Here is a 22,230-nt window from a genome sequence, read left to right as displayed (position 1 = left end):
ACAGACAGAAAGAAAGAGACAGAAAGGGAGAAAAAAATAGGAAAATAGGAAAGGAGGCCAGGCGCAGTGGTTCACACCTGTAATTCCAGCACTTTGGGAGGCCAAGGCAGGAGGATCCCTTGAGGTCAGGAGTTCGAGACCAGACTGGCCAACATGGCAAAACCCTGTCTCTACTAAAAAAATACAAAGAATTAGCCAGACATCATGGCACAAAACTGTAATGCCAGCTATTCAGAGGCTGAAGCATGAGAATCACTTGATCGTAGGATTCAGAGATTGCAATGAGCTGAGACTGCACCATTGCACTCCAGCCTGGGCAACACAGCAAGACTCTATCTCAAGGGGGAAAAAAAAAAAGAGGAAAGAAGAAAGATGAAAAAACAGAACCTAAAAAAGGAGAGGCAGAGAAGAAATTAGCACTGGTTGCAGCCTCCAGGAGGCCACACCAACTGTTTGCCCACCTGCTGTGTAATGACCTTAGATGTTCAGAAGCCACTCCCTCTACACTGAAGAGCCATGAGATATGTGAAATACTTGCTGCTCACATTGTGACTCTCATGCAAACAAAATACACGGTTTCATTGTTTGAATCCTGTGGTTTCTTTCAGCCCACTTTTGTTGATTTAACCTAGTTAATGTATATTTTGAATTGTGTGTATGGCTTCAGAACTAAAGTTGTTAATGAAATCTCAAGTTTTGATAGCCCAGGAAGTGCATAAATATCTAATTTCACCTGAATTGATTTGAAGGAAAATTACCAGTCATGCCTTGGTCTGATTATCTGATAGAATCAATTGTTGTACATAAAACAGATCTGCACACATATATATATTAGAACAAAATAAAGGAAGACAAAAAAAAAAAATCTGGCTTCTTGACCTTCGAACCTCTCACCCAGGCCACCTACCATCTTTACTCCCACTTACCTGGCTGTGCAGCTATGGTCTCCTCACTCTTCACAGTCCAGGGCTCGCTCTTTCCCTCCAAAAAAGTCACCAGGTCCAGCTTAGAGATGGCAAGACCTGTTTTTTAATAAAAAGTCAGATGACTCATGCTGGAGGATCTGTAATTTCCAGCTCAGTACTGTGCTCAGTAGAGAAAAGGAAACATTATATGAGATTTTTTAAAAATTATTCCCCAAAATACTGTTTCCTACCAGCTTCTTTAGAATATGTAGGAAGTATTTTAAGTTTAGAAATTCTAAGCTTCATTTTCAAGTTTGAATGAATCAAAACTAAGGGGGAGGGCTGGAAATACTAGGAAGATTTTTTTCTACATCAACAATTTTTTTTTTTTCCTGAAAGCAAAACTCTGAAATTCACTCAAAGTACTACCTCCCAAGGAGACATTCTAAAAAGAAAAGAAATAAAGCCCTCGTGTTGTAACCCAGTGAGTTGTAAAGAAACGCCACACTCTGAGACTAATTCAGGAGTCCTTTATTGCCGGTGGCCAAGAGACACTAGCGCTCAAAATTCTCTCGGCCCCGAAGAAGGGGCTAGATTTCCTTTTATACCTTGGTCTAAAAGGGGAGGGGGAAGCCTAGCTGAAACAATTTTACAGAAGCAGAACAGGCAAAAAGTTAAAAAGATAAATGGTTACAGAAACAGTTACAGAAAAAATAAACAGTTCCAGGTGCAGGGGCTTAAACTATCACAAAGTGATAAACTCAGGGGCTTTGAATGCATTCCCAGGAGCTGCTGGTACAGCTTGCCTCAGTATCTTATCAGTAAGTGTATTCCTAGATGTGTTTGGAGTCAGCTTGCACTAGTTATGTCCGTAAGGGAGTGGGGTAAGTGGGCTGCAAGTGAAGAAACTAAAATGGAGTCTGTCCAGCTCTCTCAGCTACGAGAGACAATCAGGTTAAAACAAGGTAGGGTATCACAGTTATTAGACATTAGATATTCTGAAGGCAAGTTATTCCGACTCAGAGACAACGTATGTATAGTTCTCTAACATCAAATCTCTATACATATTCTGCTGAGAAGGATTCAGGTATTTTTACACCTCCAGAGAGAACTCTATGACCACATCCCTGAATGTCAATAGTTTCTATAATAAAAATAAATAACACATTGATCATGCAGTCAAGGGCAGAGATCCTAATTTGACCCAAGATGAAATAAAAAAGTTAAGATAACTGGTTCTGACTTATGAGTGACCTGAGTTATTAAATAAGATACTTTTAAACACAGTAATATTTCGAATGTATTCTCTAATTCTGTGGAAATAGAATAATATAAGATCCACAAAACTAGCATAAATATGCACATATAAAACAAAATGTAAACAGGAATCAATACAAGAATATGCATTTTTGAGTGCTACTTTTGTGTGTTGTTTTTTTTTTGTTTTTTCTGGTTTTTTTTTTTTGAGATGGAGTCTTGCTCTGTCTCCAGGCTGGAGTGCCGTGGTGTAATCTCGGCTCACTGCAACCTCCGCCTCCTGGGCTCAAGCGCTTAATTCTCCTGCCTCAGCCTCCTGAGTAGCTAGGATTACAGGTGCCTGCCACCACGCCCAGCTAATTTTTTGTATTTTCAGTAGAGATGGGGTTTCACCATGTTGGCCAGGCTGGTCTCAGACTCCTGACCTCGTGATTTGCCCGCCTCAGCCTCCCAAAGTGCTGAGATTACAGGCATGAGTCACCATGCCCAGCCGAACTTTGCATTTTACTCCTATTTATCTGACTTGAAATTTATCTCAAAAGGACTTCTGAGCCAATAGAGAGAACTGTAAAACAACATCCAGAGCAGTTTTTATAACCGAGAAGATTAATATACACAAGGCAACAACAGAAAATTGATCAAATGATGCTTACATTTTATGTATACATCCATAGAAATGGTAACTATGTACACACGAAAAGTGGGAGAGTAGCACACTTCTGTTTAAATGAAATTAAGAAATATTTTAAATTGTATAAAAATTATAAGCCTCTTTGCGTATGCTTTTTTGTGTTTCCTAAAACAACGATGAAGATCAAAACATTTAACAATATAAACTAAATTAAGAGCTATTGTTACTGAATGAGGTGTTCTTTAAAATTTTTCTGCTTTGGCCAGTACAGTGGCTCATGCCTGCAATCTCAGCAGTTTGGCAGGCCGAGGTAGGTGGATCACCTGAGGTCTGGAGTTTGAGACCAGCCTGACCAATGTAGTGAAATGCCGTCTCTAGTAAAAATATAAAAATTAGACAGGCGTGGTGGCATGCACCTGTAGTACCAGCTACTCGGAAGGCTGAGACAGGAGAATTGCTTGAACCCAGGATGTTAAGGTTGCAGTGAGCTGAGATCGTGCCACTGCACTGCAGCCTGGGCAACAGAGTAAGACTCTGTCTCAAAAAAAACAACAAAAAAAATTTTTTTTGGCTTTATGTGTCATGTCATATTTTAGATTTTTAAGATGATATATTAGTTATATATTAATTTTTGTTCTCTTTCTCTGAAAATACAAAAAATAAAATGTATGCTTGTAAAATAAAGATGAAATAAAATAAAAACATACAAAACTAATACCTTTTTTAGAACTTCCAGTTTCAAAAGCTGGTATCTACAGTCAACAAATATGAGATCATTTGTTCTCCAAAGCAAGCTAAAAGCAAAAAACAAACAAAAAAACCTAAAAAGAAAAAGAAACAGAGTTTTTGGATTAAATGTGACAATTTATAAATCTCACTTAGGAAACCAATCCATCCAAGACACTCATTTCATAATAAAGAGGAAAATATCTTTATAGAGAAGAAACCTGGCAGAAAACACCTTAGCCAGATGAATAAAGTTAGTGTAAGCTATAATTAGACAAATTGGATCCAGAGGCCAATGCACAGATGGGCCCATAATTACTGCTATGATATTGGTGGAGGGAAAAGTAAATACTAATCTGAATATAATAATGAAAAAACAGAACCTGTAGGGAAGACACAGGTACTGGTATTTCTTCCAACTAGTCATGTAATCCTAACTGGAAGCCTGGGCTAAGAACCACTTAGCTGACCATTGCTTCTCAAGCTTCGATGTGCATATAGCTTATTTGGTATTCTGAGCCACTCTCTAACTAATGTGATTCTGCAGGTTTTGGAGGGGTCCAGAAATTAGCTTGTTTATCGAAAGTTCCCTGTTAATGCTCATGTTGCTCTCCAGCACTCAGAGAAAGCAGGCATAGCACACAGAGTCCCTTACATCTAATACCCTTATTGCAACACAAATACTTTTTGTTACAGTGAAGACCACAAGTCACTGTCTCAGAGAATCACATGCTTCGTCAGCTTTTTAAAGTTTACAGAAGGCTGGAGAATGTAGCAATGTCTACATCTGCATTTGAACAACATGTACACATACATTAATATGGTGTTTATTGAGCTTGTACTATGTGCTCACCAAGTATGCTATAATATACTGTGCTGGGAAACTCGCATGGTGTCAGCTAAGCCTCAAAAAACTTTGAAAGGTGGGTACTAAGTGTCTCATAATTCCCAGTAGGATTTAGATGACGGCTTAGGCTATTTCTTCTGGTTTCCCTATCACTATAAAAGCTAAATACACACAGATGGGAGGGATATAGAAAGGAAGGGCTACGTAGAGAGACTTTTAATTGTTGTGTTTCTATTTACTTTCTCATGACTGTGGATCTGCAGAAGTGTAAAACAGGTTGCTGTGTAAAATGTAAGCACTGGTTTCATTGAGAAAGAAAGACTTTAAGATTCTAAAATGTATACTCCTTTGTTCCCATGTATTTGCTTTTGTGTTTGGAAAAATTGAGCTCCAGCTCTGAAGAGACACCAAGGGTAGACACCTGTTTCACACTCCTGCAGATCCAATAGTTGTTCCAAACAGGAGTCTGATCTCCTCTAATTGGTTCTGTAAGGGGAGATTTCAGTGTGGGTCAGACCTGGACAAGGCTCAAAGAGGGTAGGTCTGGATAGGGCTGGGGTAGGGAGCTGGCCCTCATCTTCTCATCTCTATGCTGCTGGCTTATTTTGTGTTCTATCTTTCCTAAGCTGGACCAACAAGAGCTTGACTCCCAAGAATTTTTCTGATTTTAATGGTTTAAGCTTCATCTCTATTCTGCATGACACACGAACAACCGATTTAACCAAAACATGTAGTACTTTCTATAAAAACTACATTAGAAACGATTCTTAACAAGAGAAAAGCAACAGAAAAAATTGTATCAACTCTTCTGTCTATGATGTCCCTTCAGGTGGTGACATCAGAACTCACAACATAAGAGCAGTGTCCCAAATAAAGCCCAAGTCTTCTGTGCAACTCCCTTCTTCATTCTGATCACATTACTCCTAATTCAACCATGTATTTATTGGCTCTAGAATAATAATTCCTGAATAGTAGAGTCCATGATTATTTCACCTGTTCTTCTAATGGCAAATAATAATAATAAAAGCAATGTGTTTACCTATCAATTTGAGCCTCCAGACCTCCTACTTGTTCTTCACCCAAGTATCAGGAAACAAGAGCAACTCCCATTTGGATGTCAAATAAGAACATTCCATGAGGGGAGAAACAAGCCCTGGATTACTCACTCTTATTTGTTTGAGATAAGAGGAAGATTGGACTCTGTTGTCAGCCTGACCCCAGTCTGCACAGGACACCCCCAAATGCCTCAGACTATTAGGCACTAGTGAAAGGGTCTGTAGTGGCCCTGGGCTGATGCTCCGAAAGTTATTCAAACAGAGGAGACTCAGGCTGACTCTGTGAGGCCAGAATAAAAAATAAAACAGCTGGCCAGATGCGGTGGCTCATGCCTATAATCCCAGCACCTTGGGAGGCTGAGGAGGGCAGATGACTTGAGATCAGGAGTTCGAGACCAGCCTGGCCAACTGGGCGAAACTCCATCTCTACTAAAAATAAAAAATTAGCCAGGCATGGTGGTAGGCACCTGTAATCCCAGCTATTTGGGAGGCTGAGGCAGTAGAATCGCTTAAACCCAGGAGGTGGAGTTTGCAGTGAGCCGAGATTTCACCACTGCACTGCCAGGGCCACAGAGTGAGACTCCGTCTCAAAAAATAATAAAAAAAATAACAAAAACTTAAAAATAAAAATAAAACTGCCTCTAATTCTTGATCCTGATCTGATATTACCTATAGCTATTCAGCTAACTGTTGGGTACAAGGACAAGAATACTTTTCTTGGCCAGGCGTGGTGGCTCACGCCTGTAATCCCAACACTTTGGGAGGCCGAGGCAGGCATTTCACCTGAGGTCAGGAATTCGAGACCAGCGTGACCAACACGGAGAAACCCTGTCTCTACTAGAAATACAAAACTAGCCAGGCGTGGTGGCGCAGGTATGTAATCCTAGTTTTTCGGAGGGCTGAGGCACCAGAATCGCTTGAGTCTGGGAGACAGAGGTTGTAGTGATCGCGCCACTGCACTCCAGCCTGGGCGACAGGGCAAGACTCTGTCTCAAACAAAATGTTTAAGAAAAGAGACTTGGGAGCCCCACCTGCCGCAGCTCCTGCCACGCACACACCGAGTCAGGATTCTGCCCTGATGATCCGCCTGGCATCCCTGAACAATCTGGGAAATACTCGGGACTGCGTGCAGAGCCGCCCAGGGAGCTCCAGATAGGGCGCCGCAGGGACAGGGCGGAACGCGGGGGTCCCGGCTGCGGGCCCAGCCGCCATCTTGCGGCCAGAGGGTCCGGGCGCGGAACTGCGCCAGCAGGGACTCAGGTCGGAAACCCGGGAGCGGAAAGGAGACCAGTCCCGCCGGTTACACAGCCCGCTCTCTCCTCTCGGGATGCCCCAACCCCGCACACTCACCCTTTCCCAGCTTTCAGGATGTCCTGGCATCTTAGCTGTGCGTCTCTCCCGACCTTCAGATCACAGGGCAACAGAGGCCGTCACAGAGTCATCAAGGGCTCCCGAGCTGAAGAACGTAGAAGAGTGGAGACAGATCCCAAGCTCTGGTGGGAGCGACAAAGGCCCCGCCAAATGGCGAAAACCACGCCCTCCTCTTCAACTGTGCGCTTGATTGGGCGGTTCCCGCGCCAGCGCCAATGATTGGATAAAGCACAGACACTCTCCCCATACCACCCCCGACCCCCGCCCTCCTCTCAGCATTAGTGCGTTTTATGAACAGAAAAACAGGCAGGCCAGGCGCAGTGGCTCACGCCTGTAATCCCAGCACCTTGGGAGGCCGAGGCGGGTGGGTCACAAGGTCAGGAGTTCAAGACCAGCCTGGCCAAAATGGTGAAACCCCGTCTCTACTAAAAATACGAAAATTAGCTGGGCGTGGTGGCAGGTGCCTGTAATCCCAGCTACTGGGGAGGCTGAGGTAGGCGAATCACTTGAATCTGGGAGGCAGAGGTTGCAGGGAGCCAAGATCGTGCCACTGCACTCCAGCCTGGGCGACAGAGGGAGACTTTGTCTCAAAAGAAAAGAAAAGAAAAACAGGCTAAAGTAGGTAGGGTAAAATGCACAGGGAATTACAGCTAATTAAGAAGTGAGTTGAGACTTAAAATGCACTTGCTCTTTCTCTTGCCTGCGTCTGCTTGTATAATGCATCTTATTTGCTACTTAAGGGTAAGAAAAGATCATTTGGATTTTTTTTTTTTTTTTTTTTTTTTTTTTTTTGAGACTGAGTTTCACTCTTATTGCCCAGGCTGGAGTGCAATGGTGCGATCTTGGCTCACTGCAACCTCTGCCTCCCGGGTTCAAATGATTCTCCTGCCTCAACCTCCCAAGTAGCTGGGATTACCCCAAGTAACTGGGATTACAGGCATATGCCACCATGCCCGACTACTTTTGTATTTTTAGTAGAGACAGGGTTTCACCATGTTACCCAGGCTGGTCTTGAACTCCTGACACCACGCTGCTCTGAACTCGTGACCGCCCGCCAGAGCCTCCCAAAGTGCTGGGATTACAGGCGTGAGCCACCACAACCGGCCCATTTGGACATTTTTTTAACAACTTTTTAATCATTTTGATAATGCAGGAAAGACCTTCATCCCATCCCTGAGCCCCTCTCTCACCATGCTGTACCACACTGCTGACCACATCCTGGGATGACCATTAGGAATGGGGCTGGGGTGGGGGGCAGCCGAGGCTGAGAATGGTTAAGCAAGAATTATGTTACCCAAATTTGTTCATCTTAGAAAGCCTCATCTATCGTTCCGTGTGAAGTGGCTATTCCAGGGTAACTGTGCCCTGACTGCACTGCATCTCAGTCTGACTTCTCTTTTTTAAAATCACTGGATTACTCTCACTAACAGGGTATATCATTTTCTATTTGAAAATGGCCAACAGTCCTTTGTGGGCATCCTGATTTGATTTGCTAGTTTAGACCCTGGAGATAGAGGTGAGGAAATATTGGGCCACATCAGAATACCTTATTCTCACTTAGAGGATATATAGGAATTTCTTAATATCTAACAGTTTTCTCAATAGAAAAAATTTAACAACGATAGCTTACAAGGCAGAAAGGGGACACAGATGACACAGTCTTAGAAGTTTAATTTGGTCATAATTTTTTTTGTTTTGCTTTGTTTTTGGAGACAAGGTAAGGGTAAGGAAAGATCTTTTGGATTTTTTTTTTTTTTTTTTTTGAGACCGAGTTTCACACTTATTGCCCAGGCTGGAGTGCAATGGTGCGATCTTGGCTCACTGCAACCTCCGCCTCCCGGGTTCAAATGATTTTCTAGTGCCCAGGCTGCAGTGCAGTGGCACAACCATAGCTCATAATTGGGTTGTAATAGTTCTTATAAAAATATTTTTGGCTGGGTTTGATGGCAAACACCTGTAATCCAAACACTTTCGAAGACCATGGTGGAATGATTGCTTAAGTCCAGGAGTTCAAGACCAGTCTAGGCAACGTAGTGAGACTCGGTTTCTAGAATAATTTTAAAAATTGGCCTTGTGTGATGTTGCATGCCTATAGTCCCAGCTGCTTGAGAGGCTGAAGTGGAAGGATCACTGGAGGTTGAGGCTGCAGTGACCCATCATTTGGCCACTGCATTCCAGCCTGGGTGACAGAGTGAGACCTGTATGTGTACACACACACACACAAACATATACATACATATACCCACACACACACACATGTGTATATATATATATACACACATGCGTGTATGTGTGTGTGTGTGTATATATATATATATAATCAAAATAATATGTATGTCAAAAGAAATTCAAGCACAGAAGAAAAATGAAAGACCATGGTGGGGAATGTGATAAAAGGTGAGTGTGACTCCTACAGCTCAGTGAGGCTTGGTTTCCATCTTAAGGAACTGCCCTCCCACACTGAAACCACAACCCAGCACATGCCAATTCTCACACTATTTATACTTTGCCCAAAAGCAACAGAGGAGGTCAACATCATCATTTGTGGCATGGAAGTCTATTCCCCACTGAGACCTTTTAAAAATGTTATTGTCTTAAACCCTCTTCCTTCTAATAAAGTCTATACAAATACATACATACAAGCCTGAAACTACTATAAATAAAATACCAGGGGGTATTTTTGGCCAGACGCGGAGACTCATGTCTGTAATCCCAGCACTTTGGGAGGCCGAGATGGGCGGATCAGCTGAGGTCGGGACTTTGAGACCAGCCTGGCCAACATGGAGAAACTCCTTCTCTACTAAAAATACAAAATGAGCTGGGTGTGGTGGCGCATGCCTGTAATCCCAGCTACTCAGGAGGCTGAGGCAGGAGAATTGCTTGAGCACAGGAGGCAGAGGTTGCAGTGAACTGAGATTGTGCCATTGCACTCCAGCCTGGGTAACAAGAGCAAAACTCCGTCTCAAAAAAAAAAAAAAAAAAAATTAGGTTTTTAAATTCCCATAAACAAACAAGCAAACACAAAAACAGCCATTTTGATTGAGGAGACAGTGGGATGGAGGGGGTTAGGAGGCTGCTCACATCACCTCCAGGCCCCATGTGGAGGAGGGGATGGAGTCTAGGAAGACCCTGGCTAGTCACTTGTTCTGACTGGGCTTTCCCCCCGCTCCACACTTTGTTAACCATTTCCTGGGAAGAGCTTAGGAACCTCTTGTGCCCTAGTGAGGAAGGACCTCCCCTCACAGGGTGTTGGCGAGGAGGCATTCTGAGACTCCGTGAGAAGCTAGCACAGTGCTTGACAAGTACCTGTGGGAACTGTCATCCTCTGTAACTATCATGTGGCCTTGGAGTGTTCAGATGGCCTGGCCTGGCCTGGCCTGGGACTTGGCGGAGCTGTTTGAGGGTCAACTGCTTTAGCTTCCACTTTCTCCTCAATCAAAGTGGCTGTTTTTGTGTCTGTTTGTTTATTTTGGTTTTTAAAATCCTCATCTACAAATAGAAAGTGCAGCCCGGAGGTGCCAAGGCTCAGGGTCTAGAGCTGTGCCACTTGGACTTCCTTGCTGGCCTGTGGCCAGGTGAACTCTGGGTGTGAGATGATTCCCACCCTGGATCTACAATCCCCACCACCTGTCCCCAGGCCCTGAGAAACCAACACAAGGCAGTGCTAAAGAGCAGGTGAGTGACGGGCATCAAGCCCATTCAGGAAGATTTCAATGCTCTCTGGGCTGAGGCTGTCGACTGTAGGGACTATGTCTGCCTTGGCTTGTCATGGCCTCACCCACAGATGTGCCTGCCCTGTGCTGTTTCTCCAGCAGCCAGCGATCCATGGCCCTGAGCCTCTTGTACCATGCCTGCTTCTTCATGTTGATCATGTTTTTTTTAAAAAAAAATTCTTGACATGGCACTGCTGGATATGAGTGCTGGAAAGGGGGAGCCACCTTTGTCCTAGGGAATTGGGAGCTAACCAGATCCCTCCTGAGTGCCCCCCAGAACAAGTGGGGAGTGGTCCTGCACTAAATTATGCCCCCCAAATATGTATTTGCACTGGCTCAATGAATACACAATGCAGAGGCCTAAATGAAAACACGTGAATGGCATATGAGGCCATCAGCTTGCTGCTGGGAAACAAGTGCCTCTCATTCTCCCCAGCAAGTGTGGAATGTGTCCATGCCCTTGAGTGTATAGACCTGGCCTTCTTAACTTGTACACAACTGCAGGTCTGTTCTGAGTGAATGACGTGCAGATGAGATTTCTCAAGTCATTTGTATGTTTGACATTGTGGCTGCTGCATTTGGTGCCACTACCCCCAGGCCCCAACCTGGCTTAAAGTCCAGGCTTTAGGTCAAAAAGATGGAGGGCTTCCTGTGTTCTGGGATGGGAAGTTGCAGATCTCTGGTAGGACTGGGGGTTGGGGTACACTTAAGTTTTGTGCAGGATGTGAGCTGCAGTGGTTTTATTAATTGTGATTGGCCTGGCCTGGTTGTAGCTCTGAGTAGGGAGAAGGAATTAGCAGTGGCGTTTCCCCAGATATCCATGTGCCCAGCCCTGGCCTTCCTGCCCTCAGGCCCGGAAGTAAGCACCACCACAGACTGATTTGCCTCCCTACTCCTTGTACCCCAGATGGGAATACCTTGAAGGCTACAATCTGAATGTATTATTCTCCCCATTTTAACTAGACCTGCCTAACACACGATGAGGGAGTGAGGGCAGGATGGGTGGGGGACCTGGGGAGAACCAGAGTAGAATCATAAATCCCTGGGAAAAGTTAAAGTACAGAAGTGGTGGTTACCTCTCCATGAAGCCCAGCTCCCTACCTGATTCTTGCCACACAGCCCCTCCTACAGACACCAGCTCTGGGGGTGGTTGGGGATCCCTACAGGCCCGGGCTGCTGTCTGTCCCCACCTGCCCATGCTCCTTCTCTGTTTTGTTATTGTTGTTGTTGTTTGTTTTGTTTTGTTTTGTTTTTCAGATGGCAGTTTCATTGTTATTTCCCAGGCTGGAGTACAATGGTGCAATTTCAGCTCACAGCAACTTCTACCTCCTGGGTTCAAATGATTCTCCCGTCTCAGCCTCCCGAGTAGCTGGGATTACAGGTGCACACCACCACGCATGGCTAATTTTTGAATTTTTAGTAGAGAAGGGGTTTTGCCATGTTGACCAGGCTCATCTCAAACTCCTGACCTCAGGTGATCGGCCTGCCTCAGCCTCCCAAAGTGCTGAAATTACAGCCATGAGCCACCACACCCGGCCCCTATGCTCCTCTTTGCCTGCTGTGAGGGCCCTAATGTGAAGGAGAAGGCAGGTCCTCAGCCCTAGGTATAGCTGAATGTCTTTTGGAGTGTTTGAAGCATACTTTATGTCTTAGAAATTCTAAAAAGTAAAATGAATTCCAATAGTAATGTCTGTTAGTTTTCTTGAGTCAACTGGAAGAGGATTTTTCACCTGAAATTTTTAAATGACACCCAAGGAGAGCCACCAGTGTCTTGGCCATGGAAACCTCCTACGTGCTTCCCGCCCCCAGTTTGATTTGCAGCCTCGTGATTGTGTTGTTCTGAACATACTTTCCTCTGGTGAATATGGTTTACATGGTTAACACCACTTCATGAGAGGGGGACATCATGTAGAGCTGAGAATGGATTGTCTTTAGTTCCACTGTGCCTCTTTGTTACCTGAGAGGCCCATTTTTCCTGGCTGATTCCATAAGTGTGTTAGTGTTGTCAGACACCTCTGGACAACTCGAATGACAAAGGGCTGTTGTTTTATAAAGGAAACAAAGGCTTTAGATGTGAAATCCTTCTTTTCTTTTTCCCTTCTTTTAGGTGAAATACTTCAATTTCTTTTTAAGGGTAAACAGTGGTATCTTAGCAGGTTTAGAGTGCAAATTGGCATGTGCTAGGTTGTGGTTTCAGTGTGGACGGGCAGTTCCCATGATGGAAAACCAGGTCTCACTGAATTGCAGGAGCCACACTTTCTCTCTTTCACATCCCCCACCGTGTGTGTGTGTGTGTGTGTGTGTGTGTGTGTACACATACAGGTCTCACTCTGTCACCCGAGCTGGAGTGCAGTGGCTGAATGCTGGGTCACTGCAGCTTCAAATTTTTAGTCTGAAGTGATCCTGCCACCTCAGCCTCCCCAGTAGCTGGGACCATAGGCATGCACCAGCCTGGCTGGATCTTTTTTTTTTTTTTTGGTATTTTTTTAAAGTAGAGACAGAGCATTGTCATGTTGGGTAGGCTGGTCTTCAACTCCTGAGCTCAAGAAATCCGCCCGCATTGGCTTCCCAATGTACTGCAATTACAGATATGAACCACTGTATCCAGACTAGTTTTATTATCTGATTACACAAGTGTATTTCTTCATAATTCACTGAGCTTTACTTGAATGAAGAATTTGTGCATGTATTTCTCTATGCATGTTACATATCAATAAAAAATTACGTAGTACATATTAGCACAAAATGCTAACTCACTATCTCAAAATAACAGCAGTATTTTTTTTTTTGCTTGTTTCATGGTGAGACACACTCACTCAGAACATGATCATACTTCTCTGCTATCATGATGCCCTTACTTCACAGTTTTTTATGGCTCTACAAACAATAGAAATAAAGAAAGGGGTCTCTTATGTGCACTTACGGGGTATACTTAAATGTAGAGAATTTTGCAGCCAACATTATATATGAAAAAACTTATACCTTGATAGATAAAAGATGAATGGCCAGTGTGGATGAAAAATTTTTAGGGGATATTTGTTCCCTCAGACAATATCAGAAACAGAATATTGGTCCACTACTCTTAACTTACTTCATAAGTTAAAGACAACTTTTTCACAATAAGTTAAGTAGCATTGCCAGGATGCCCTTACTCTTTTGAATGGCCATCATTTATATCATTACTTTCCATGGTATAGAGTAAATGAGGCAATGGTTAGAAATGTATCCTCCCTAATAGGCCTGTATGGCGGATTATACTGTAAAGGCTATGGTTACACAATAGATTTTAAATTTACTTACTAAAGTTGTGCTAAATAATATTCTCTCTTTTAATTACTTATCGGATGAACAGAGAAGTACCTGGGAACTTGCTAACACTGGTAGTTGCACTTGGAGAAATACATTAGGTAGGCTCCCTGAGCCTACTCTGTATCCACAGAGATGCAGTTGTAGAGGATTAATGAACAGTGTGCTTGGTTGAAATGAGTAGAGCACTTATCTAGCTAACTATTCGAGCTATTTAATTTTAGTTGGTTGTTCATGGGGACCCTGGCTAAAAAGCATGCTTCAGACTCTTGGTATCATCCTCCTGATAGTTAAAATAGTCGTATCTTCCTACTTCACTGTATTCTCTCAAAAGTTATAAATGTTTGCATGTAGTCATCTCTAGAATGTCAAATGGTCTCTTTTAAACCAGAATGACAGAAACTCGAAGACATATGTGACTATGAAGACACCATCACCTATGAATGACATGATAAGGACAAAAACCCAAAATAGGCCAGGCACAGTGGCTCACGCCTGTAACCTCAGCACTTTGGGAAACTGAGGTGAGTGGATCATCAGGTCAGGAGTTTGAGACAAGCCTGGCCAACATAGTGAAACCCCATCTCTACTAAAAATACAAAAATTGGCCTGGCACAGTGGCTCAGGCCTGTAATCCTAGCACTTTGGGAGGTCAAGGTGGAAGGATCATGAGGTCAGGAGATGGAGACCATCCTGGCTAACATGGTGAAAACCTGTCCACACTAAAAATACAAAAATTTAGCCATGCATGGTGGCACAGGCCTGTAGTCCCAGCTACTCGGAAGGCTGAGGCAGGAGAATCGCTTGAACCCAGGAGGCAGAGGTAGCAGTGAGCCGAGATAGTGCCACTGCATTCCAGCCTGGACAACAAACTGAGATTTCATCTAAAAAAAAAACAAAAAAAGAAAAATATAATGGAAACAGAGTGGGACTAGAGCCCTGAGTTTTGGTCACACCATGACCTATGTAAGAACTTAAACAAATGGGGTGATTTTTTTTTCTTTACTTTTTTTTTTTTTTTTGAGATGGAGTCTCGCTGTGTTGCCCAGACTGGAGTGCAGTGGCACGATCTGGGCTCACTGCAACCTCTGCCTCCCAGGTTCAAGAGATTCTTCTGCCTCAGCCTCCCAAGTAGCTGGGACTATAAGTGTGTGCCACCACACCCAGCTAATTTTTGTGTTTTTACTAGAGACAGAGTTTCACCATATTGGCCAGACTGGTCTTGATCTCCTGACCTTTTGATCCGCCAGCCTCGGCCTCCCAAAGTCCTGTGATTACAGACCGGAGCCACTGTGCCCGGCCTGGAGTGAATTTTTTAAACAAAATTATTTATGGTCATCATCTAGACTGAGCATGTGCACTCATCCCAAACAGACCAAAACAAAACAAAATGAGTCACTTATGCTGAAAGTGAGCTTATCAAACCTAAAATTTAAGAAAATAGGTAGATCTTAAAACAGACCAATTTTTCTTTGGGAGGCCAAGGTGAGCAGATCACCTGAGGTCAGGAGCCTGAGACCAGTCTGACCAACACGGAGAAACCCCTGTCTCTACTAAAAATACAGAATTAAGGCCGGGTGGCTCATGCCTGTAATCCCAGCACTTTGAAAGGCTGAGGCGGGTGGATCACCTGAGGTTGGGAGTTTGAGACCAGCCTGACCAACTTGGAGAAACTCCGTCTCTACTGAAAATACAAAATTAGCTGGGTGTGGTGGCAAACGCCTGGAATCCCAGCTACTTGGGAGGCTGAGGCAGGAGAATCACTTGAACCTGGGAGGCGGAGGTTGCAGTGAGAGGAGATCATGCCACTAAACTCCAGCTTGGGCAACAAGAGTGAGGAACTGTGTCTCAAAAAAAAAAAAAAAAAAAAAAAAAAGACCAGTTTTTGTTTTCTTCTGTAAATAGCAGATTTCAACACAAGGAGATCCCCTGTAGTCTAATCCTTTAAAAATAATAATAATAAAATAATAACCTGAAGTTCTTGCTTCCACTTTACAAAACCCACAGTTCTGCTATTTCACAGTGGGATTTGAGACTAAATAAGTTCATTTTTCATTTTGACACAGTGATATCAATGTCTAAATTTTGGTCTCTCTCAGCCAGGTGTGGTGGCTCATGCCTGTAATCCCAGTACGTTAGGAGGCAGAAGCAAACAGATCACTTGAGGTCAGGAATTTGAGACCAGCCTGGGCAACATGGTAAAACCCCGTCTCTACTAAAAATACAAAAATTAGCTGAGCGTGGTGGCACACACCTATAGTCCCAGCTACTTGGGTGGCTGAGGCGGGAGAATTGCTTGAACCTGTGAAGTGGAGGCTGCAGTAAGCTGAGATAGCGCTACTGCACTCCAGCGTGATGACAGAGCAAAACTCTGTCTCAAAAAGAAAAAAAAAAAAAAAGTTTTGGGCTGTGACCGTAGGGAAAAATTGTTAAATTAATTATACCCTAAAGCTGCGCCCTTTCCTGTTTAATTTTAGTCAATAGTTTTTGTTTGTTTGTTTTACACAGTAAACTGAAACCTAACTGGATATGTGAATAGACTGTATCCATTCTTGTACCAACCACTGTGGTTTGGTCAATAAAAGGATGTCAACTGTTCAAACCATGTTCAAATAAGGCAAACCTCAAGCTGTGATCAATCTGGCCGTTTCTGTACCTCACTTCCATTTTCTGTATGTCACTTTGCTTTGTCCGTAAGTCTTTGTCCACCACGTGGCTACGCTGAAATGTCCCTGAGCCTACTCTAGATTCACAGGCTACTCTATTTGCAAATCACTCTTTGTTCAATTAAAGTCTGTTGAATTTAATTTCTCTACGGTTTATTTTTTATTTAAAAATTTTTCCAGGCCGGGTATGGTGGCTCATGCCTGTAATCCCAGCACTATGGGAGGATGAGGCGGGTGGATGATAAGGTCAGGAGTTCAAGATCAACCTGGCCAATATGGTGAAACCCTGTCTCTACTAAAAATACAAAAATTAGCAGGACATGGTGGCATGCACCTGTAATCCCAGCTATTCTGGAGGCTGAGGCAGAAGAATCGCTTGAACCTGGGAGGCGGAGGTTGCAGTGAGCCAAGATTACGCCACTGCACTTCAGCCTGGGCTACAGAGTGAAGACTCTATTTCAAAAAAAATAAAAAAAATCCTAAAATTTTTTTCTATCATTAAAATGAATAATGTGTTTTTGGGCTTTAATTTTCTAAACTCATCCCTCATCTATTTTCTCAAATTATTTCGTCCTTTCAAAATGTTTCTGCATTTTTTTTTTTTTTTTTTTGAGACAGAGTCTCACTCTGTCTCCCAGACTGGAGTACAGTGGTGTCATCTCGGCTCACTGCAACATCTGCCTTCTGGGTTCAAGCCTCCGTCTCCAGGATCAAGCGATTCTCCTGTGTCAGCCTCCTGAGTAGCTGAGACTACAGGCATGCACCACCACGCCCGGCTAATTTTTTCTATTTTAGTAGGGACAGTGTTTCACCGTGTTTCCCAAGGTTGTCTCAAACTCCTGAGCTCCGGCAATCTGCCTGCCTTGGCCTCCCAAAGTGCTAGGATTACAGGCGCGTGAGCCACTGTGCCCAGTAAATTTTTTTTCCCTGTTAAATTCTAATGAAACAGCGGAGTGCAATGACACAGAGGCTGGAGTACAGTGGCGGGATATTAGGTTACCTCTGTCTTCCAGGTTCAAGCAATTCTGCCTCAGCCTCCTCAGTAGCTGGGACTACCGGCACGTGCCACTATGCCCAGCTAATTTTCTATTTTTAGTAGAGATGGCATTTCACCATGTTGGCCTGGATGATCTCGATCTCTTGACCTCATGATTCACCCACCTTGGCCTCCCAAAGTGCTGGGATTACAGGCATGAGCCACCGCACCCAGTTGTTTTGTTGTTGTTTTGTTTTGTTTTGTTTTTAAATCCGGAGTCTCGCTCTGTCATCCAGGCTGGAGTGCAGTGGCATGAACTCAGCTTACTGCAACCTCTACCTCCCGGGTTCAGGCAATTCACCTGCCTCAGCCTCTCGAGTAGCTGGGATTATAGGCATGTGCCACCATACCTGGCTAAGTTTGCTGTATTTTTAGTAGAGACGGGATTTCACTATATTGGCCGGGCTGGTCTGGGTCTTCTGACCTTGTAATGTGCTCACCTCAGCCTCCCGAAGTGCTGGGATTACAGGCATGAGCCCCCGTGCCCAGCTGAACAAGTTTCTTGAGGTGAAATAGTTGTATAAACCACATATGCAAAAAGGCAGAATGATAGTGATTTCAAAAATTGTAGCAATTTTTTTTTTTTTTTTTTGAGACACAGTTTCACTCTTCTTGCCCAGGGTGGAGTGCAGAGGCACGATCTTGGCATCTTGGCTCGCTGCAACCTCTACCTTCTGGGTCCAGGTGATTCTCCTGCCTCAGCTTCCTGAGTAGCTAGGATTCCAGGCAGCCACCATCACACCCAGCCAATTTTTTTTGCATTTTTAGCAGAGACAGGGTTTTACCATGTTGGTCAGGCTGATCTTGAACTCCTAACCTCTAGTAATCCACCCACCTCAGCCTCCCAAAGTGCTGGGATTGCAGGCGTGAGCCACCCTGCCTGGCTGCAATTTTTTATCTTTTTTTTTTTTTTTTTTTTTTTTTTTGAGATGGAGTTTTGCTCTTTTTGCCCAGGCTGGAGAGCAATGGTGCAATCTTGGCTCACTGCAACTTCTGCCTCCAAGGTTCAAGTGATTCTCCTGCCTGAGCCTCCTGAGTAGCTGGGATTACAGGCACGCACCACGATGCCTGGCTAATTTTGTATTTTTAGTAGAGCTGGGATTTCTCTATGTTGGTTAGGCTGGTCTCGAACTCCTGACCTCAGGTAATCTGCCCCGTCACTCAGTCTCCCAAAATACTGGGATTACTCCTGACCTCAGGTAATCTGCCCCCCACTCAGTCTCCCAAAATACTGGGATTACAGGCATGAGTCACCACACCTGGCCCTTTTTGTCTCTTTTATATTCATTTCCCAATGCTTTTACAGCTCTTCCCACTGAAATACAGAATCTGGTTTCCAAACCATATATCTGGCTGGCCTTATTTGCTCAGGGCAATGGAAATCTGTGAATATGACAGTGGGCTAGTTTGGGGCTTAGGCTCAAAAGGTTTCGAATGCTCCTGTTTTTATTTCAGAATGCTGCCGTCTCCATGAGTAAAGCCCATGTTAGACAGATGGAGGATAAGGTAACATGAGAAGGAGAAGCAAGGTGCCCCTGTTGACAGCCCCAGAAGCAGATGCTCACTGTCAGAAGTACAGCTGCCTAGCCAACAAGCAGCTGATGATACATGTCTGAAGGAGCTCAGCTGAGACCAAAAGAGTGGTCCCACTGAGCCCAGCCTAAATGGCTGACCATTTCAATTATGAGCTAAAAAGTTTTGGATGGTTTGTTATGCTGCGGTAGCCAATACATGCACCCAGTGCAGATAGGATGCCAGGATTCAATGACAGGTTGGTTATTAGTTACCTTCTAACAGTGGGCACCCTAAAAGTTTTGATTTTTTCCCCTAATTTAAAGTTGGATGCCTTGTGAAATAATGTTGAGTAATGAAAAAATACATGCAGACATATATGCATGTAATTGGTCCTAATACTCACATAGTCACCCACACCATAGGAAAAACAAATGACTGCAGCCTGACAATTAGGGCCAAGGCCAAATAGCAGAATAAGTTTGCCTTAACCTATTTTCTTTATATCTAAACATTGGAAATCAAGACTGTGGACAGATCTGAAAACATAGAGTTTTCTTCTCGTTTGGCCCCAGCATTTTTTGTTCACTGGAAGAAAGATGGACAACAGGTAGCCAGCAGTGGTCTGCCTGTGGTTATTTTATTCTCGTTACCTTCTGCCTTTTCTATGGCCATTATCTGTTTCACCTTTTTAACTGAAGAAGTTGTTGGTAGGTAGAGGCCTCCCCTGTGGCAGAAAAGGGATGTCCCTTTACCTCCACTGACATTGAAGCTATACTTCAACGTGGCAGCTATTGGCCATGTGTGGCTACTGGGTGCCTGGAATGTTCCTGCTTTGAACTGCAATGTGCTAAAAAGGTAAAATACAGAGTTGGTTTCCAAAGTTTAGTTCCAAACATATATACTTTATTAATGAATATTGCTCACATATTAAAATAATAATATTTTGGGAGCTGGGCGTGGTGGCTCACACCTGTAATCCTAGCACTTTGGGAGGCCAAGGTGATCAGGGTGGATCACCTGAGGTCAGGGGTTCGAGACCAGCCTGGCCAACATGGTGAAACACCATCTCTAGTAAAAATACAAAAACATTAGCAGGGCGTTGAGGCAGGCACCTGTAATCCCAGCTACTCAGGAGGCTGAGGCAGGAGAATCATTTTAACCTGGAAGGCGAAGGTTGCAGCAAACCAAGATCCCGCCACTGCACTCCAGCTAGGCGACAGAACAAGGCTCTGACTCAGAAAAAAATAAAATACAAATTATTGGCATCAGCTGGGCACGGTGGCTCATGCCTGTAATCCTAGCATTTTGGGAGGCCAAGGTGGGCAGATCACTTGAGACCAGGAGTTTAAGACCACCCCGGCCAACATGGTAAAAGCCTGTCTCTACCAAAAATAAAAAAATTAGCCAGTTGTGGTCATGGGCGCCTGTAATCCCAGCTACTCTGGAGGCTGAGGCAGGAGAATGGCTTGAACCCAGGAGGCAAAGGTTTCAGTGAGCCAAGATTGCGCCACTGCATTCCAGCCTGGGGAACAGAGCAAGACTCCATCTCAAAGAGAAAAAAGAAAAATGTATGGGAGTCACTGCAAAAATATTAAAGAATTAAATGAAAGTGTTGTTCAAAAATTGTAGTTCGTGGTCAATGAGAGGAGCTTGAAGGGAAGACTGTTTTTTTTTTCCTGACCTCGAGTGATCCACCCGCATCGGCCTCCCAAGGTGCTGGGATTACAGGCATGAGCCACCTCCCCCAGCCAGAAATACTTTTTTTAAGATGCATGATGCAAAAACTTAAATTCAATAATTGGTTAGTTACAGTTACATAGTTTCTTACTTTTTACCTGGAGCGTAAAAATTTTCTGGTTATGTAGTCAGAGCTTAATTGACGGTTTGTAGTTGGTTAAGCCTAAATTTTGTTTCTCTTGATGCAGTAATTTACCAAAGAAAGCATGTCAGTTAGATTTTTTAAAAGTAGGAATTCAAGGATTAGAGCTACCTCAGTGGAATTGCCTGCCACTTAAATATCCTCAGACTCCACAGGGGACTGATATTTTCCTGCATTTTTCACAGGTGTCCCAGGCAGCTTCTCAAGTCTACCCCTTTCCCCCAATTCTTCCAGCCTAACTCTGGCTTACAATAATATACTCAATTAACAGCTGCTTCTGACTATTCCAAATGTCAACTTCCTCTCTCTAATTCTGATTATTAACTATTTGTCTTTCAGTGTACATTTTTGATACCATATTTTAATTAATCATTTTTTGACAAAGCATTGAATAGCACATTTAAAGAGATTTGTTTCTGTTTGTAAATATCTCCTGTGAGAAGAAACCAAAGCATAATCCCCCGATACTGTATTGTGGGAAAAAAAAAAAGGAAAAGAAAAGAAAAGAAAAATCTCTGTGCCTCTTTTTCTTTTATCGTCCCTAGGCACAGGGATCTTATAAGAATGTTTTGGGGTCAAGGTTTTTGTGGCTTTTTTGGAAGCTTTATTGGGTGATGTGTTCTCAGGCACCCTGGGTTTCACTATTGTCTGTGAATAAACCAATATACCTGCCATGACTATGTCTGCTAGAGTGTCTAGTGAATATCAGCTCCTAAGTCATTTTCTCCCATAGGACAACCTGAGATACAGAGTGTAGCCTCTCAAGGGAGCAGTCAGTTGAATGCTTGATGCTGAGAGGAGTTTCCTTTGGAAAGCTAACCCCCTGAGACATTTAAGATTGTCTTCACTCGGGCTGGGTGCGGTTGCTCACACCTGTAATCCCAGCATTTAGGGAAGCTGAGGTGGGCAGATCACCCAAGGTCAGGAGTTTGAAACCAGCCTGGCCAATGTGGTGAAACCCCATCTCTACTAAAAATACAAAAATTAGCTGGGTGTGGTGGTGCACGCTTGTAATCCCAGCAACTTGGGAAGCTAAGGCTGGAGAATTCCTTGAACCTGGGAGGCGGAGGTTGCAGCAAGCTGAGATTGTGCTGCTGCACTCTAGCCTGGGTGACAAGAGTGAAAACTCCATCTCAGAAAAAAAAAAAAAGAGATTGTCTTCACTCGACTCAGCTTCCATTTCTTGAAAGTTCATTGCTGGTCAGCCAATCCAATGCTGGTATTGAGGGGAAAACAGACATAATTTCTGCACCCTGGATTCTCTAAGTTTTGTGAGAAAAAAAATAGTAGCCCTAAAAACAAAAAATAAAAACCTGACCCCAG

General features: G+C 43.7%; 1 protein-coding gene across 2 annotated transcripts in view; it reads right to left on the bottom strand.

Moving 5' to 3' along the window:
- The window catches only part of ZNF519 (zinc finger protein 519), a 79,734-nt gene extending 72,815 nt beyond the window's left edge, over positions 1–6,919 (bottom strand). The window contains exons 1-2 of one of the 2 annotated variants that reach the window (XM_025366106.1): positions 6,772–6,919; positions 927–1,022 (exon numbers count right to left, since the gene is read on the bottom strand). The gene's annotated coding sequence lies outside the window, so the exon portion shown is untranslated. The remainder of the gene's footprint in view (positions 1–926; positions 1,023–6,771) is intronic. The other variant, XM_025366102.1, reaches the window with a different exon arrangement.
- Between the last annotated feature and the right edge of the window lie 15,311 nt (positions 6,920–22,230).

The sequence above is a fragment of the Theropithecus gelada genome, chromosome 19, assembly GCF_003255815.1.
Source record: "Theropithecus gelada isolate Dixy chromosome 19, Tgel_1.0, whole genome shotgun sequence".
NCBI lineage: Eukaryota > Metazoa > Chordata > Mammalia > Primates > Cercopithecidae > Theropithecus > Theropithecus gelada.
This window is presented reverse-complemented; position numbering and strand designations above follow the sequence as displayed.